We start from the raw sequence: 14,317 nt of genomic DNA on the forward strand, positions 1-14,317 counted from the left end.
GTGTGCAAAATGAGGAAAAGATAGAGAATAGTACTCTGGGGACAAAGGGAAAAAAACTGAGGAAATGTTCAGAGGGTTAGAAAGAGAATCATACGAAAGTGGTACCACAAAGTGAAGGGAACACTTTCAAGTAAAAGTGAGTGTTCAGTTGAAAGATCAAAGAAGATGAGAACTGAACATTAGTAACTGACAGCTCTTTCTTCTGACTCTAGACAAACAAAATGTGACAACCCCATTGAAACGTGGTTGGGTCTAAATCTATAACCTGCGATCTTTCTATCATACCATACTACTTGCTATTAAAACAAACAAACATACAAACTTGAGGTGCTGAAAAGACCAGTAAAATACCTACTAATAAATACACGTGCTAATTAAATGAATACTGATTTCATGACTGCTTTGATCCAGCACTATTCTAGACACTAAATGTAGAGTGCAAATAAAGAGGATGTGATGTCGGCACCTTATAGAGCTTTCAGTCTTCGGAAGTGGATAGATATCAATTAGTCATATTTAATAAGTATTATGAAGAAAAACTAACATGAGGATATAATAAATAAAAACAATAAAAGGATCTATCAGGACCCAACCTGGTGTGAACTTCAATTATGGCATCATATTTGAACTCAGGTCTTGCAAATGGTAGAAGTCAATGAGGTGGGATGGGCAGGGGTGGGAATTTGCATGACAAAAAGAGAATGACTATGAAGTGCTGAGAAGCTGAGCTAGAGAGTTCAGCATGGCCAGATTATGCAAAGCTTGGTAAGCCATGTTTGAAGGTCTCTATTTAAGTTTAAGGAGAAGCCTTTATAGGGTTTTGATATTTAATTTCCACACTGCATTCTGACTCACATCATCCTATTTTGAAAAGAATCATTATGACATTTCCTGGTAGTAAAGTGCAGCTACAGATGACTTTTTTCTTTTTCTTTGTGAAGTCAATTTATCACTCCGTGGATTTACCTTTATATCAGCACCATAGTAGCTACGATTTTGGACAAATTCTAGAGTTAGGAGAACACTACTGGTAACATCTACCCTGTGGATGCAACCACACCAATGTACTATTAGAGTAGAGAGGAAAGTGAGAGTAGAGAAGAAAGTGGGAATGAAGAGACAGTGAGCTGCCTTTGTCTAAAATATAGTAAATTCAGCTGTGAGTATACATTTCTCGTTGGAGAACGCAATGCCAAACTTGCCCTAGCAAGAATTAGGGGGCTAGGCACAGTGGTTCACGCCTATAATCCCAGCACTTTGGGAGACCTAAGTGGGTGGATCACTTGAGGTCAGGAGTTTGAGACCAGCCTGACCAATGTGGTGAGACCCCATCTCTACTAAAAATACAGAAAAAATTAGCCAGGCTTGGTGGCATGCGCCTGTAATCCCAGCTACTTGGGGGGCTGAGGCACGAGAATCGCTTGAACCAGGGAGGCAGAGGTTACAGTGAACCGAGATTGCATCACTGCACTCCAGCCTGGCAGTAAGAGTGAAACTCTGTCTCAAAAAAAAAAAAAATAAGAATTAGGGTGGCAATCACAAATCTAAAATGTCTCTTGTAGTCTGGAGACTCACCAAATCAGTTTACCGTGTGAGTGTTTGCCTGGGACAAAATGATGTGGCTCAGCTGAGCAATTGCCCTAAACCCCACTCAGTGGGGAAGGGACCTGGGAGCTCCTCTAGATGAGCACTCTTGGAATTCTGATTGTAGTCATGACTTAGCTCTATTCTTTTTATTATTTCCTGGTCCCACCTAGATTTAGTCACTCCCCAGTTCTTATCTGAGAAACTCCCATATTTGTTCTTTTTATTTTTTTCTATTCAGAACAAGTTGCTATGCAAAACACAGTATGTCTCATGACCACATCATCTACACTAAATTCTTCAAGTCCCTCTCATCAGCTTGGGCCTGTTTTCCATGCTATAATCCTACATTTCCAGTTGCTTACAGGATATGCATGTGGATACCATCTGTTACGGGTGGAACTGTGTCTCCCCAAAATTCATATGTTGAAGTCCTATGCACCTGTACCTCAGAATCTATTTGGAGATGTGGTCTTTTAAGTGGTCCTTGGGGTAAAATGAGGTTGTATGGGTGAGACCTAATCCAGTATAATGCTTATCCTTATAAAAATAAATTAGGACATAGACACACACAGAGGGAAGGTTAAGTGAGGACAAAGGGAGAAGATGGCCACCTGCAAGCTGAGGAGAGAGACGGCAGAAGAAATCAACCCTGGCATCACGCTGGTCTTGAACTACACTCCACAATTGTGAGAACATTTGATGTTTACACTCCACAATTGTGAGAACATGAGTTGATGTTGTTTAAATCATCCAAACTATGGTAGTTCGTTGTGGCAGCCCAGCAAATGAATACAGCATCCTGGATTCAAAGTCATTTTATAAAACTGAGTCAGCCCATCACTTTCCTCTAAGAGTAATTCCTCTTTCCCAAGACTGAAATCGCAAGCTCTTACTCAGCATCTGTTGTGGATTTATTAGGTGTCAAGCACTGGGGGTGGTTCCTGCCCTCATAAATCTCCCATTTCACTACAGCCCCCCTGAGCTCATACCTCTCACTGACACTTCCATTATCTCTACCTCTCTAACTGCAAACTGTGCAGTCATTTGCTATTTGTCCATCTTTCACCTTTCCTTTCTACTCAGTCATAGATTTCCGATGACTGTTTCGTGGCATGCTTACTGCATTTAGTCAACTGCCACGCTTTCCCTGAATTACTGGTGTGGTCTCCTTATGGGTTTCTTCTTTTTCCGGTCTTTGCCTTCACTTATCTCCTATCCATTATACACCAAATATTCTGCAAATATAACTTTCACCACGTTACTCACCCTCCTTTCTCAAGAACCTCTCTTACAGGAAAGGTAAAGATAAATGTGTGTCAGCCTGAGTCACTTAGGAGTAAATTTTATGTTTGATGTTTCAACATAGGCGGGGCTTCAGCTGTAGGTGAGTATCTGAGGTCTCTCACTGACGCATGTCATATCCTTCCACACAGTCTTCATCACTTGCTAGTCTTCATGGGCTAGCAAGGAGTATTCACATTTTGAGTTAGGTAAATATTTGAACGGTTCATTGTTTTGACAACTGCACTTTTTCTCTGTAAGTTTTCTAAAGTTGCATATATACACATGAGCAATCCAGATCCTACAAATAATTTAAGTTATAATGGGGTATGAGTACACCATTTTAAATTTCACTGCCTTAGACTTCTTTTATATATTAAAATTATTTCTAAATTAATTTTACTTCTAAATTAAATGTCTCCCTTGAGAGGCATTGTAGCGTAGTAGATGAAAACACAGACTCTGAATCTGGAATTTCTGTTTTCAAATACTAGTACTGACACCTAGTAAGCTGGATTTCTTGGGTGAGCGGTAAACTTTCTGCCCCCAGTTTCTGATTATAAGATACTTATCACCTAAGGTTGCTATGAGAATAAAATTGGTTAATAAATATAAGGTGCATATATCAATGCATATAATAATATAAGTATATGCTCTTAAGAGAATGAGCAATAAATACAGAAGTCCTATCTCACCTGCCCTCTCAAATTATGCACTAGGAACCACAAGTCTCATTTGTTAGCTCCATCATTTGCATTTTTTTTTTCAAAGCTCACTGTTCACCAGCCCCTCCAATGACATCACAATAAAGACAGGAGGCTTGGCACACTCAATCACACCAATTCAGCAGTGATGTAAAAATGGTGAAAAAGAGTGTAAATAACTTTTCAGAAGGTTGGCACGGGGTTTGTGGTGTTGCATGTGAATGGGTGAATGCTAAAATAAACCCACGCTAACATGAAGACGAAGCTAGTGCTTGGTGTAGATGAGGAAGATCACAAAAATGCTGTTTCTCCTGCTTCGGGAAATGCTGACCTCCTTCAGATCAACACGAAAGATCAGGGGCCAGAATGAAACAGTCCTTTCCATCAGACAGATTTCCTTATTTCTGACCTAATCTGTATGCTATAGGCTAGAGTGAAAATATCTCCTTCTCTCTTTCCCTGTCTCTCATTCTCTCTTAATTTCCCAAGACCTGTATGTAAACTGATCTCCACAAAAGTGAAAAGGAGAATGACCCAATGTAACTCACTGTTTTGTCATTTCCTCCAAGTTTTCTTTCTTTTTTCCTATTTGTTTTTCCACTGATCAATTTCTCTATCCACGAAATTAGAAATCAAAATTCCATTACCTCTGAAATGCTGTCCCCATATTGTAATCTGTTGCCATGAGCTTGACACTTACCAGGAGTTACAAAGAATGTTAAAATTCCCCCTTTCTGGGAATATTCGGTCTAAGTTGGAAAGATAAACAATACAATTAAAACAATACATTGTATTTTTTTTTTTAAAAAAACAAGGAATGTATTTTGCTATGAATGGCAAATAGCATAACAGAAACTGAATGTGGTAGAGAGGAAAAAATGATCACTAAGGTATTTGGGGATTCTGAAAGAGTTTGCCTGAGCTGAACTTTGGAAATCAGAAGCGAGGGAGAGGGAGAAGGAGAGGAAGGAACATTCTAGGAGGGAAAACTGAACAAGGCGTTTTGTGGGACACATGGAAGATCACAAGGTTGAGGACATGCCGGGGGAATTCAGATTTCAGATAAGAGGCTTGTGGAAAAAGTTCAAAGAGGAATATTGAGACCATATTATGAAGGATTTTAAATACCAGGCTGGGAGTTTGTGCTCTGCTTTTAGGTTAATGCTTCTCAAAAATTTCCCTAAGGGTGATAGGAATAGTGTCTCATTTGACTGCAAAAATTTTGAAGTTTTATCTGACAATATGTAATGGATTATTTTTAAAGCTAAAATGTTGTCCATGAATGTATTCTACTGCATCTTATTTATTTTCATTGTTCTATAACAATTATGATTTTCTTTTATCGAAACTTCCAGAAAAATCCAAGCTGCAGGATATGTCTCTTCTTAGAGCTTTAATTAGAGCTTTAAGTACCCCCCATACTTCTCAGAATCCTTGAGGTAAGAGCATTCCAGATAAAAAGCACCAGGCTTAGGCTACAGAAAACCCAGAAAACCACCATAAATATTTTGAAAAGAGACTTGTACACTAGCTGAAGGTAAGACACTCCTTTTTTTTTTTTTTTTTTTTTTTTTTTTTTTTTTTTTTTTTGAGGCAGTATCTCACTCCTGTCATCCAGGTGAAGTGCGGTGGCAATCTTGGCTTACTGGCAACCTCCACCTCCCAGGCTAAGCAATCATATCCCATATTAGCCTCCAAGTGCTAGAACTAGTAGGGGCATGCCACCGATGCTGGGCTAATTTTTGCAAATTTTTTTTTTTTTTTTTTGGTTTTTTTGGAAAAACTGGGTTTCACCAATGCTTGGCCAGACTGGTCTCTAACTCTAGGCTTAAGCAATCTGCCCCCTTGGCTCCAGATTGCTGGGTAAAGTGTGAAACCACTGCACCAGGTCAGGCACCACTTTGAAAAGGGAGAACAGAGGCTGCGGCCAAATGGCCAACCTGTTCGTTCTTGGGATCTCTCTCCCCTTAAGCTTTCCTACAGGACAGAGTGAATCACCATAATCCATTGCTACATGGGCAATCTTAACCTCTTCAGATCACTGGTCACATCCAATAATCATTGCTAAACATGGACAATCTTTACCTCTTCCAATCATTGGCACATACAATAATCATTGCTAAACATGGACAATCTTTACCTCTTCAAATCATTGACACATACATTATTTCATTTTTATTTCAGCATATTCTTCCAAGAATGGATCAGAGGCCAATAGAGGGGTACATTGGGGAATGTTTTCCCCACTGGGAAAATATATGCATTTTGTTCCTTATTTGAGACCACTGTTAAACTTTATTAAAAAGTCAAAAGGCCTTATTTGAGAATGATTGTATCTTGTTAAATGATAAATTTTCGGGTACAGATCTTCACTCTGCAGTAATGAGGTCTTTCTTATTTGGTGAGATAATACTACTTTCCCTTAATTTACTTGTACGAACCTGACTAAGAACATTGCAATTGAGACTTTTCCTGAGTGTTGGATGGACCCAGCTTCTGGGAGTGGGACAGGGATGGTTCCTTGGAAGGGTGGATGTTCTTAAGTCTGTTGGGAGAAATTAACTCTCAAAACAGGGTGCCTATGTTGCCTGTGCTTGGGATTGACAACCTTGATTTACACTGCTTTGATGTCTAGCGTATCATATCTTTTTATAATTTACAACTGGGGATATAAGGCACTACTGGGATGTTCATGTTTCTTCTTATTGCTATTTCTTTTTCATCCATGCAGTGACCCCAAACCTAGCAAATGGTATAGGTTGAAACTCTGGATGTGGGCAAGAGAAGGGGGTAGGGGGAGTTGTCTTATTTGAGACCCATGACCTTTGAGTTGGAAACTTCCCTTATAAATAGATATTATAAAAGTTGTGATTTAAATGGGGGCCCTGAAAGGCTCTCTGGCCCCAAATATCTCCCTCTGCCTACCTGCCAAGAATCTGCCAAAATTAAGTCTTTCATAAGTCTCTTATTAAAGCATAAATACTTTTGGGCATTTATGAAGGACTTGGGGAGGTGATGTTGAGGTTAAAACCCAAATCGATTTTAGTCCCATCATGGAATCTTAGAAACTTTTAGGAGCCTGATAAATAAGAGGTCAATCTGTTCAAAGTTCCACCTAGGACCAAGATGCTTTGTAATTGCTAAAAATTATTCACCCATCTTCACACAAGCAGAGTCAAGACCTAGAAATTCACCAAGTGATGAAGCAATTTCTTCCGTAATTACACCATAATAATGGTATTCGTTTAACAATTGTTATACCATGCAACTCTCAGCACACTTTTTCATCTACATTACTTATTTACTTCTGCGTGTTGAGCCCAAATCTGCCAACATGTGACTTCCATCCTTTAATCTCATTTTCTGGGAGCAGCACACTAAAAAAGGGGCTTCCTTGAAAGTTCTTCATATATTTAAAGATCACTCTCAAGCCCGCAGTCAACCTGGAGTAGGCAGATGAAGCAACTGGGGAAAAAGACCTCTTGACCTACCAACAAACAGTAAGCACTTAGGGGAACAAATGGAAAACTACATGTGCATAAGGTTACTTATAGAAGTTTGAAATAGAAAAAAAAAACAAAACAAAATAATCACAATAACTTAGATGGCCATCACCGGGAGATTAGTTAAGAAAATTGCCATGTATGTTTATAATGTGATGTGATGCAACTACAGTCACGTGTTGCCCGACAATAGGGCTATGTTCTGAGAAATGTATTTTTGGGTGATTTCATCCTTGTGCAAACATCAGAGTGTACTTATGCAAACCTGCATAGTATGGCCTACTACACACCTTGGTTATAAGGTATAGCCTATTATTCCCAAGCTACAAACCTGCACAGCATGTTTCTTTACTTAATACTATAGGTAATTGTAGCACAATGGTATTTGTGTATCTAAAGTACACAAATTGTCTATGTATAGGACACTTACTATGAACGGAACTCGCAGGACTGGAAGTTGCTCTGGGTGAGCGAGTGAGTGAGTGAGTGGTGAGTGAATGTGAAGGTCTAGGACATTCCAGTACCCTACTACACATGTTACAAACACTGTATGCTTCAGCTACACTAAATTTATTTTTAAAACTTTATTTCCTCAATGATAAGTTAACTATAGGCACATATTCTCAGGGCCTCCTGAGGGTGTGTAATGGGTAAAAAAAAATTTTTTAAGTAATGAAAATAATAAATTAACCTTAGCTTACTATAACATTTTTACTTCATGAACTTTTAAATTTCATTTAAGTTTTTTGTAATAACACTTAGCTTAAAACATAAACTCATTGCAGAGCTGTACAAAATGTTTTCTTTCTTTATATCTTTATTTTATAAGCTTTTTTCTATTTTAATTTTTTACTGTTAAACATTTTTGTTAAAAACTAAGACACAAACACACACATCACCCTAGGCCTGCACAAGCTCAGGATCATCCATATCACTGTCTTCCACCTCCACACACCTTGTCCCACGGGAAGGTCTTTAGGGTAATAACACGCATGAAGCTGTCATCTCCTGTGATAGCAATGCCTTTTTCTGAAATCCCTTTTGAAGGACTTGCCTCAGGCTGTTTTACAGTGAACTTTTTTGCTCATAGAAGGAGTATGCTCTAACATAACAATAAAATGTGTAGAACGGTAAATACATGAGCCAGTACATAGTCATTTATTATCATTACCAAGCATTACTCAGTGTACATGATTGTATATACTGGAGTTTTATACAACTGGCAGTACCAGCATCACCACAGACACATGAGTAATGCATTGCTCTACAAGCTTATAACAGCTACATGGTCAGTAGGTGACAGAAATGTTTACAGCTCTATCATAATCTTATGGGACCACCTTCATAAATGTAATCTGTCATTGACCAAAACATCATTATGTGGTGGATGACTGTGTTAGAAATGAGGATGTAATGATACATTTTGACCAGCAAAATTTCATGGCATATTGAGTAAAAGAAGCTGTTCATAAAACAAGTGTATGATTCTATTTGGAAAAATTATAAAATATATGTATATACATTTTTATAAATATGCAAGAAGGGATAATGAATAACTAATATATGGTTAATATTGAATGGTATTTGGATGATGGGATTGGAAATACTTTCTCAAATTTTTCTTCTTTATATATGTCAACAGAAACCCTTTATGATTTTTTCCCAAAAGCAATATAGCTATTTCCAAAATAAAATGAGAACAAATGACTGCTTAGTGCACAGTTGGTATTCAGTACACATTTGCTGAACTGAAACTTGAAGGTGAAAATAAAGCATTACCTAATTCCTCTAAGAACAAAGAGAAAGAAAAAAGAGGGTTGTGTGTTTGTGTGTGTGTGTGTGTGTGAGAGAGAGAGAGAGAGAGAGAGAGAGAGAGCTTGAAAAATAAAAGAAAAATTTGTTCAAGGTGGCCTAAAAGGAGTAACGGAAACAAATTAAGTAAAATGTCAAAGCTGAATTAAAAAGATAAAATTCCCAATGAGAGATAATCTGGATGGTGGAACTGAACGGCATGGGAAGTATGCAAGAATCTATTGCTTGAGTCATTCTGGAAAAACAAAAACAAAACTAAAACTTTTCAGTTTCTAAAAGTTGACCTTTTGGAAACCCATCTTCGTTTCTTCCATTCGTTATAAGGATACTGAAAAGGGTCAAAATTATGTGTCGGATTTCTCCGTGGCTTAAGCCTAAAGTGAAGCATCTCTGTGTAGAAGAGTGGCCACTCAGGGACTAATCTGGATACAGCCTTTCTTCCCAGTGGAATGTGTTCTTTGTCAGATTCCAGCCTCGGGCCTTTGCAGATGGCTATGCCCCCGTCTGCTGGATACATCATGGAAAATGAGGTCCTGTGTTAGCCACACGTGGGCTGTATTTGAACAGTATGTTATGGCTTCCTGACTGTGTGTAGGTTTTGAGAAGGTCAGGACACATCTGGTTCTAGTCTATCCTCTCAGTTGGATCAGGAAGAAAGTGGGTTCTGAAGATACTGGTTTCTGACCACTAAGGAGGGAGCTGTGAGGTTGTCTTTTATAGATTGAGTACATAAAAGCATTTTAGCATTTCTCCTTTCTCCTTTTTATTAATGAAAGCTGGTCTTTGAAACTCAAATTTCAAGCCACAAATATAAAACCCCAAACCAGCCTTTGGTATTGGACTCATTATACAGGCTCATCATAGCACCTTAAGACATGATAGTACTCTGTTGGGATATATGTAGCCTCCTGACCTCAGGCTCAAAAGTCTTCGCATGCCCCAATAATCCCAAGTTCCTCCCACAAATAAATAAATGAACAAAAACAAAAAAATCCACCCTTTAGTTGACACTGCCATCTCTATAACTGTAATCATATTCTTACACCCCCAGTTTCTCCTTGCCTCTGCTCATTTCTTACTGTGATCTGCATTCAACATCTTCATTTAGCTGCCTGTCTTCAATCTACCTTCACTTGCTATGCTCTGACTTTCACCCTGACCACCCCATTAAATTCAGCTGCTCCATCCAAGGGGGCTTATTCTCAAATTCCACATCCGTCTTTGACATTGGTGAAATGTTTGACCCTGGTATCCATTTACTTCTTGAAACTCTTCGTTCCATAACATTGCATCATCCCATTTCTCCTCCTATTTCTCTTCCTTTTCCTTCACTCTGCCTTCATGACATGTTTTTCTCTTTCACTACAGGTCTTCACAATCCCCTCTGCTCTTCTTTCTCATTCTAATTCCCTTGGATAATTAGCCACTATCAATATATCAATATTTTTACATAGATTGTACCATTCCACTCATATACCCACCAAATACATCTAGCCAAATGTTGCATGTCATCACAAACTTAACATGCCTAAATCAAGCTGGCCTTCCTCACCCAAATCCATATACAGATTACAAACTCATTCCCAGTGGTCTTGCTCTGACTACCATCTTCTCAATCTTGAAGGACAGAACCTTTATGATTATATTTTATTTTTCCAACTTCTTCTTTGATAGGTCTTTATTTCCCCCAATATCATCCTCTTTCTTTGAAATTACCATTCAAGTGATCTCCCTGTCCATCTCTCCTTTCAGTTGCACAGGTCTGTAATTTTGAAATACAGCATGTGCACAAAAGAGAGTTTAGAATTCATGTGTCTAATTACAAGAGTAAACAACAAAATGAACACCAGTGGATTGGCTGCCAGATTAAGGTATTGAACATTTTCAGAACAATGCTGCAGTTGTGGGTTACTCCAAGTTTGTCCTCTCTGCATACAATTCAACTGGTACACTGCAGTAAGACTAATTTTCTTGTAATACTACCTGTATTGAATTATTCTCTATTTCTCAAGAATATATAATGATTTACTATTGGTAAGTGAAAACTGCTAAGTTTTCAGTGTAGTTTTCAGTGTAGTTTTCAAGGCCGTCGAATATCCAACCCTGTCCAATTGCTTCTACCTTTTAACTTAGTAGCCGACCTCAGAAATCAAGTCAGACTATATACTATGTGTGTTTTGGTAGAGTCATCTTGGCTAGTTTCTTATACCTTTGCCACTGAGACTCTAGAACCTTTTGCCTAAGCATCTTTAATAATAGGATGGGACTTAGTCCAAGCAGAGAACACCAGTCTCATGATTTTTTCAGGGCTTGGGATGGCTTTAAACTCATCAACCAGTGAGAAGGAATTTCACTTAAAAACTGTAGAAAATAATTCTAAATAGGGAGTAAACTGATTTCATCTAACCTTTTGCCTGAAGCTTTCATGTATAAATCACTGCAAAAATTTCATATGAATAAAGCATTTCCTTCCTTGCATCTGAATTTATGTTGACTTTAAAATGAAACTAACCACAATAAATGTGAGTTGTTGGAGGAAAAAAAAATCTAAATCAAAAGCGGTTTAATAGTAATGTCTTTACTCATTTATTTTCTCAGTAGGGAATGAGTATCACAAACACTTTTCGGTTTTTATCCCTGAAACTAATCTCCATTGCTAGGTCAACCTCAAGGGGACTCTATGCACATATGTACTGGGGAAGTTTCTGTTTAGAAAACAGATATAACGCCAAACTTCATCCTGCTTCGGTTTTTATAAGCATCCCACGTTGTTGTGATAACTGAGATAAACTGAATTTTTTCTTCGCTTTTGAAAGCCAGAATGATAAAAATATGGTAAATATTTTAAAGCTAGATTTTAAGGTTGTTTCCCAAGCTGGCAAGAGTTTTGATGTTGCATCAACCGCACTTTAACATTTTCTGTAAGTGATTAAAGACTCTTTTTAGAAGATAATAATTGCTTACTAAAACCACTCTTGGTTCACAAATTGGTTTGAGATGGCAAGCAAGGATTTTTTTTTTCAAAATGAGGCTCAATAATCTGGGCAGTCTTTCACAATTTTTGTTCTGATTAAATTGTCCCATAAAATAGTGACAGCTAGCGTGTACCACTTTCCTATATCCCTGGGAATATCTGAAACAAAAGGTGATGAGTTCTGCCTCACAATCTTAATACGAAATTAAATAACAGATGAAATAGTATGTAAAACATATTGAACACTGTATTGACAGAATCCCGTGTGACATTGTTCACCATATCCACCATTATTCACTCTCCCCCTTCCCTATTCATTTTATTTTGAAATACATCTTGAGTACAGAAGAGTGTATAAAATCTATGTGTATAATCACAAGAGTAAACAATAAAATGAACACCTGTACCTTGACTGCCACATTAAGGTATTGACCATTTCCAGAACTTTAGAAATCCCCTGAGTGTACTTCCCTTTCATTGTTCTCTTCTTGGGCTGGGATGTGAAACCTCAGGATGCACTTGCTTCCTCAGGCCCCTTCTGCGGAAGATTATTTCTGGAAACGGCCTGATAAACCTCTTATTGGCATTCCCACCTAATCTCTACTTCCCTTTGTGTGCTGGCTTTTTCTCCGAGTGCTCAGACCACAGTTGTGCCACATTCCGCCTTCTAGACATCCAGTCCCACCTATTTTGCATCTATGTCAGTCAGGGTTCCAGCAAGAAATAGACAGCACATTCACATTTTGAGGAGAATTTTTAATAGAAATCTTTTGTTTGCTTGTTTTATGGAGGTCTGAACAGAATTTAGGGAAATCAATAGAAAAATCATATATTATCCCTGGGCTAGCAGTGGAGGAGAAGTCATACCATCCTGCTATGAAGGGAGTAAAGAATAGAGTGGCTTCTGGCTGGGCGCAGCGGCTCACGCCTGTAATCCCAGTACTTTGGGAGGCCGAGGCGGGCAGATCATGAGGTCAGGAGATCGAGACCATCCTGGCTAACACAGTGAAATCCTGTCTCTATTAAAAATACAAAAAAATTAGCCTGGCGTGGTGGCGGGCTACTTGGGAGGCTGAGGCAGGAGAGTGGCCTGAACCCGGGAAGCGGAGCTTGCAGTGAGCCGAGATTGCGCCACTGCACTCCAGCCTGGGTGACAGAGCGAGACACCGTCTCAAAAAAAAAAAAAAAAAAAAAAAAAAAAAAAAAAGAATGGAGTGGCTTCTGCAGCCCAGAACTGAGGAGCACAGCACAGCCTGAAATGGCTCGTAGTCTTTTGCGGAGACACAGTCTTGCTGTCAGGGAAGGACTCATAGGGTGCCTTGATCTCTTGATGCCTACTCCTCACCCCAGTGAGAGTCCAAATGAAAGACAGAGGGCAAGGGAAGCCTTGCATGCAGCCATAGACCAGTCTCCTGGATCATTAAGCAGGTGGGTATGAGTGGGGAATAAATCTGGAGGAGTCCATGGAAGCCATCCATCACAGCTTCTAAGGCATCAGTAACCGAGGAGCTTCAGAAACCATCCCTAGCCCTAGTGTCTTCAAAATGAAGGGAGACTTGCTGATCCATCTCACTTATTTTCCTATGTTGTTTGTTTTAATTTAATATCTGATTCCCACCTCTCTTGGGATCCTCCAAAGACCCCTCTGCCCCTTGTCCTGCAACCTGATCCTCTGAATACAAAACTGCTGCATGACATCTTTTAACATATGTCCGGCCAGACAGCACCCATCTTTTAAGGCCCATATCAGATCATATTATTTTCTGGGGAACTTTGTTAATGACATATCCCCAGAAACATCTTTTGCTCTCAACTCTTCTTGCACCTATAATCCAAATCCATGTTCTCCAAACTTTTTGATCACAGAGCCTCTGAAGAAAAAAAAATTAAGCATAGTTTTCTGGTCTACATTTAGTCATATGTTCATAAATTATATGCATGTGCAGTTCTAATATATATATTATTTAAAAGGACACATAATTAGACAGTGAAATAATAAATTAATATGAATAAAAGTTCAAGCTCTCTTTTTCACTTACCTCAATCAATTTTCCCCACTTTGGTGACTTGATCTTTCTTCATCTCTAGTGCTTATTTCTATTCTTCAGTGTTTATGATTTTTTGAGCTTCCTTCAAATGAAAAGTTCTAGACTGTTATAATCACCTTTTTATAAATATGAAGTGGCATATAGAAGTATCAGTGTGTGGTAAGTTTATGTGTGTGTTTGAAACTTTTGTGTCACTTGCGTGGGGGAATGTGTGTGTGCGCCTGTGTTCACCTGTCCTTTTTGTCCTTTTGTGGGGGGTGTGTGTGCCTGCGTTCACCTGTCCTTGTGTGGGGTGTGCGTGTGTGCCTGCGTTCACCTGTCCTTGTGTGGGGTGTGTGTGCCTGCGTTCACCTGTCCTTGTGTGGGGTGTGCGTGTGTGCCTGCGTTCACCTGTCCTTGTGTGGGGGG

Source organism: Rhinopithecus bieti, unplaced genomic scaffold (assembly GCF_001698545.2).
Source record: "Rhinopithecus bieti isolate Rb0 unplaced genomic scaffold, ASM169854v2 scaffold_13689, whole genome shotgun sequence".
In the NCBI taxonomy this organism is placed as follows: Eukaryota; Metazoa; Chordata; class Mammalia; order Primates; family Cercopithecidae; genus Rhinopithecus; species Rhinopithecus bieti.